Raw genomic sequence first — 6490 nt, 5'->3', positions numbered from 1 at the left:
TAACGGCCACCGAGCCCCCCTTTTCCCCCGATAGTTTGAAATTTATAACCACATTGTACTTTCAAGGAAAATTGTTTTTCAAAAGTTTTGGCCTCTTTGGAAGAGTTTAATCATAATTTGTTTAAAAATTGTTTTACATGCAGTGACCCAGATCAAGACACGATTGTGGTCTATCCACGCTGGTCTCTGTCCACAATTGCTAAATATGTATGGTGCTTCTTTAAACATGAGACACCCTGGATAATCATGCGTGTAAAGTAGAAAAAATAAACCATGACACCCAGCCCATGAAGGTTTCTTTTTCTAATATGCAATAAATTCGCGTGTGAAATTTCCATGTGGCAAGACTTAGCTAAATTCAGAAAAAAAAAGTATTATTATCTGAAACAAAAGTTACCCAACAGAGGTGACCAATGTCAATATATATATTAGGTGACCAGAGGTAACTAATGTCAGTGTAAGGTGACCAGAGGTAACCAATATAAATATCTCTGTAAAGTGACCAGAGGTAATCAATATCTATGTTAGGTGACCAGAGGTAACCAGGGTCAACTCCTCTAAAAGATTACCAGAGGTAACCAATTTCATTTTATCTGTAAGGTGATCAAAGGTAACCAGTATCATTTCCTCTTTAAGACGACCAGAGGTAACCTCTGTCATTATTTCTGTTAGATGACCAGAGGTAACTAAAATAAACTAGAAGATGTGTTATGAACGCCAATGGGAAACTCTCCATCCATGTCACAATGTAGATAAATTTAACATATACAGGAAAACTTTGGGACGTCAATACGGAGGCATGTCTTACAGCGAACGGCAACATATAGAGTTACATCCAGGGTGTATATAGATTTTTTTTGTTAATCACATTTTGTACAGCACCTGCATGCACTTGATGACACAGCATCAGCGTGATGGTATTTTGCCTTTGCTGATTAACGATAGAAGAAGAAGAGGGCCAACATAGACCAGTGTAAAACAACGCAAACCGGGAAAACCAACGGTCTTATTTATATGCAAAACGAGAAACGAAAACACATATAAACTACACCAACAGACGACAACAACTGAACAACAGGCTCCTCCCTGACTTAGGACAGGCTCAAATAAAATGCAGCGGGTATAAACGTTCTAACAGGCATCGACCTCCATCCTAACCTGACACTGTAGCGTAACATTACGACATAAAAAACACTAGAAAAAAATAATTGATAATGGCTTTATTCGCCAAATCTGCACAAAAACAAAAACATTCATGCTTACACTAAACAAATAAGTTAGATCCATGACACATTAAACGAAGATGCCTTTATAACATAGATGTTATAAGTAACAATAAAATATGTGGTCTGAGTGTCAATATAACAAGCTATGTTTAAATGATCATTCACTAAGTAGGAATGGAACGTAGATGAAAACTTATACAATCCAAAATCATTCGAAATGAAAAATACGTATTTATAAAAAAGAAGATTTGATGTAATTGCCAATGAGACAACTCTAAACAAGAGACCAAATTAAATGACACAGAAATTAACAACTATACCGCATAGTCAGCTATAAAAGGCCCCGAAATAACAAATGTAAAACAATTCAAACGAGAAAACTAACGGCCAAATTAATGTACAAATAAATGAACGTAAAACAAATATGTAACACAGCAACAAACGACAACCACTGAATTACAGGCTCCTGACTTGGGACAGGCACATATATAAATAATGTGGCGGGGTTAAACCAGGTAGCGGGATCGCAACCCTCCCCCTAACCTTGGACAGTGGTGTAACAGTACAACATATAGGAACGAACTATAAAAATCAGTTGAAAAAGGCTTAACTCATCAGATGGATAGAAATACATCTAACAAAAACAGAGTGGCTCAGCACTTATACATCCCAACAACAAAAAGACTATTAATACCGATCTGAGAGTACTCGCAGTTACTGACAGCTAGTTCAAAGCCAAAAACAACTAATAAAAAAAATCATGCATCTAAAACTAAATTATCAATCCTCACACATCCAACAACCAATGGATTTAGTGTAAAGACGTCATAAACAGTCAGAGATAAACATGACCATGTGCAATGCAAAGATACAGGTACGTTTTAATTTGTTGATGACAAAGTCGATGTTAGTGCCAATGAAAAACCTTATTCAAAGATCTTATTACAATACTATTAAGATAACCTTTAATTATAAGTTTGTTTAAAGCCTGTACTTATGTTAGCTGATCAGAACTTGAGGTAACCTAATTATGTATCTGTGCCAAAAAAAGTGTTATTTTTTATAAGAAAAAAACATATAGAGTACATTTAAAGTTTACAGTGATCCAGTAGTTGATAGTTACTTTTGATGTGGACCTTTTGAATATCTCATATTGTATGCATACACGTTGCAGAAAACTCATATTCATATGGTATAGCTCAAAATAACTGTTTTACCTTGTATTAATCATTAGGAACGTACTTTAATTTTAACCGTGTATGTCTGATGTTACTGATAGGAAATATCCTGTGGTAAAAATGTCTTGCATATAACCATAACCTTCAAGTATAAAAAAGAAGATGTGGTGTAATTGCCAATGAGACAACTCTTCACGAAAGACCAAATGATACAGAAATTAACAACTATAGGTCACCGAACGGCCTCCAACAATGAGCAAAGCCCATACCGCATAATCAGCTTTAAAAGACCCTAGAATGACAAATGTAAAACAATTTAAACGAAAAAACTAACGGTCTTATTAAGGCACAAATAAATGAACGAAAACAAATATGTAACACAGCAACAAACAACAACCACTGAATTACAGGCTCCTGACTTGGGACAGGCACATACATAAATAATGTGGCGGAGTTAAACATGTTAGCGGGATCCCAACCCTCCCTCTAACCCGGGACAGTGGTGTAACAGTACAACATAGGAACGAACTAAAAAAATTAGTCGAAAAAGGCTGAACTGATCAGATGTATACAAATAGAAATACTTCTAACAAAAACAGAGTGAAAGTGGCTCAGCACTTATATATACATCCCAACAATAAAAAGACTATTAGTACAGATCTGAGAATACTCCGAGGCGCAGTTACTGACATCTAGTTCAAAGCCAATAACTAAATATTAAAAAAAAACGTGCATCTAATACTAAATTATCAATCATTACACATCCAACAACCAATGGATTTAGTGTAAAGACGTCATAAACAGTCAGAGAAAGTAGTACATTTTGATATACATATTTCATTTTGAGTGAATTTTGTATTAAGCTTCAAGTTGATCGGAATTCTACTCCATCAAAGACTACCTTGATAAAAAAAACTTTAACCTGATCCGGGACGGACGAACGCACAGACCCTCCACTATCATGGGTGGGACATTAAAACTCTTTTCAATTGTACAATTGAAAGTCAAGAAAGTATGTCGCACTGAGTAACCATTGTACGAAAGAAAACCATGTAAAAATAAGAGACAATTGTAAGGGGAACAATTGAAGAGATTGATGATTGATGAAAAGAAAAATAAAACTATTAAACAAGTTAATGAAGGGCTCAAAAGATTTTTTATCTTACCCTGATTCCCAATATAAATAAGGCAAAAGAAAAGCCACTTTCGGTTTGAATTTTTTTACTTCCTGTTTAACTTGAAAGATATACTGATTTCGGCAATAAATGGTTTGTAGGTACTTTTTGGTAAAATATAAAAAATTGGAGTTATTTTACAACTGCCAGTTTACAACATGATACTTCCGGCCATTGAATACCAACATTCCAAAAAAAAAAACAAGATTCATCTGACAAAAAGTCAGAAAATGAGGCTGTTAGTAGTTATAACTAATGCAGAATGGTTATTTTTTGGTCTAATTATTTACGATTTATTCAATATGTAACAGTTGTTTAATTTGTTGCTTTATGAAATATCTGTGATTAAAGTGGATATCCAAGGTCAATATTACTCGAGAGAACAGACTTCTGATGATTTTTGCCCTTATTGACTATGTAGAACTAGACAATAGTTTATCAGCCCAGACGCAATTATAACAATTGGTAAAGGTTCAATTGATCAAAATCAAAACATGAAGTTCCACCCCCCCCCCTTATATATTGGATGTGTCAGGCAATTGACACACTTTTAAAGGTTCTTTGTGTGATTGATCTGAATGGGTAATGATGCTGTTTTACCATGGGTTCCTGGTTTGCTGCAATTTGCTAGGGTACCGGCTAATCCTGTTTGATTGAATGATTTTGATTACATTAACAAAAAAATGTTTTAAACGTTATGAAGATCGTAGATTATTTTAATTCCGGTTAGTCTCCTTTTCACTTCTATATCAATGAGCGATGGCTTTTTTTACTCAATATTAATGCCTGATGCAAAATATTTACAAATTTCGACTAAAATTTTTTCTTTAGCAAGACGATTTTTTATTAACACAAAAAACTGTTTTTACACTGTTATTTGTCACTTTGAAAATAATAAGTTTAAATGATTATCCTTTGCAAACCAGAACTAGCATCGTAATAGAGTACTCAGACCCTCCTTGGGCCTGAGCAAAAATGCATTTTTTCAATGAAAATTTGCAAAAAACATTACTTCCGCTTTTGTCAAGGTCATTTCCGGTTGACCCTTTTCAAGATCTGGTTTATGCTATGTATTGACTTTTATATGGAAAAAATTAGATAATCTACCATTTCCGGTTTACAAAATGATATTCCGGTCTCATAAAAGGTCGTTTTATACCAATATTTCAAAATCTATATTTAAACAAAATACGTCTTTACATCTATTGTATAAGCTTATTTTGGGGTCTAAGTATTAAAAAAAAGATTCATTATTGTTGTTTATTATTGCTACTTAATGAAAAATCTCTGTAAAAAATTGGTATTCAATGTAAATACATATCAAAGGTACCAAGTTTATAATTTGTATCACGCCAGACGCGCGTTTCGACTATAAAAGACTCATCAGTGACGCTCGAATCCAAATAATTGTAAGGCCAAAGAAGGTTCAAAATTGAAGAGCATTGAGGACCAAAAATTCCAAAAGGTTATGCCAAATAAAGCTACGGTAATGTGTGACTGGAGGTAGAAAATCCTTAGTATTTCGAATAATTCATAATTTTCAAACAGTAAATTTAAAACTCGTGAAAACAGACTTCTGAGTATTTTTGCCATATTGACATACAGTAGTACTTGATATAGACAATAGACAGACAATATTTTATTAGCACAAACGCAATTATAACAATAACTTATTGGTAAAAAGGCTCAATTGATAAATATTAAAACATGAAAATATTGCGTTTGTGCTAAAAAAATATTGTCTATAATTGTCTATGTCAAGTTCTACATGATCAATATAGCAAAAATAATCAGAAGTCTGTTTTCACGTGTTATATTGTCCTTCAATACCCATTTTAACACAGATAATGCATAAAGCAGCAATAATTAACAAAAATAAATCTTTAATAATTAGACAAAAAAAAACATTCTGCATAAGTGATAACTTCTAACAGCCTGAGTTTCTGACTTTTTGTCAGATGAATCTTGTTTTTTTTAATTTTAGTGCAGAATATTCCTCTTAAAAAAACAAAATTTAGAATATGACTTTGACCATTGGCATTGACCTCAATATTCATAGTAAAGATCTCAAATCAAAATACCCACATGGTCTCTATCTCTCAAAGTTGATGATTTCCAAATTCAAAAGGGGGAAATGGCTCTCATATGGAGTCTGCGGATAGCTTTGAACTGAGTAGATAATTCTACAAGCAAAACAGCGATTGGGAAGAAAGTAGAAAGTCTTACAGGGTCAATGGTCAAAGCGCATAAACTAAACAATATCATATACAAAAATCAAAGCGACAACTTGCATAAGAAACAAGGTCTTTTGGGCGAAATGAAATAATAATAATCAGAAGAATATCAAAAGGTACATTGGATTTTCACAGAAAGGTAGAAAGACCTTATAACGATAAAACCAATTGTTCAGAGAACACTTATAGATTGAGGATTTATGATAAGAAAATTTTTAAATATTTAAAAAGGGTAAAGAAGGGGTCAAGAAATGGTTAATCGTACCCTCATCCCAAATATTTATTGTTTCTATGCATTTTAACTTGAAAGGGCAATGAAATGGCCACTTCTGGTAAAAAAGGATCTTAAAAGATAATTTTATCCTGATTCCGAAATTATGATTTGCAAGGACTTGTATGTAAAATAGGGGAGATATTCTACTACTTCCAGTTCACAAATTTATATTTCCGGTCTCATTAATGCCATTTTATACCAAGATTTGTAAAAAAAAATAAGTTGTTCATCAAGCATTACATTTATTTAACATTTAAATGATCAAAGCTTCCAAGGTGAAAAAACCTTTCACACAGACATGTAGGCCCAACTATCATTCCAAACACCAAATTCAGTTAGCCTATTGCTAAAAGTATCTCATGAGGTCAAGGTAAGATGAAACATTCCAGACAGATGTGTACAA

The sequence above is a fragment of the Mytilus californianus genome, unplaced genomic scaffold (assembly GCF_021869535.1).
Source record: "Mytilus californianus isolate M0D057914Y unplaced genomic scaffold, xbMytCali1.0.p SCAF_3, whole genome shotgun sequence".
NCBI lineage: Eukaryota > Metazoa > Mollusca > Bivalvia > Mytilida > Mytilidae > Mytilus > Mytilus californianus.
Note: the sequence above shows the minus strand (reverse complement) of the source record.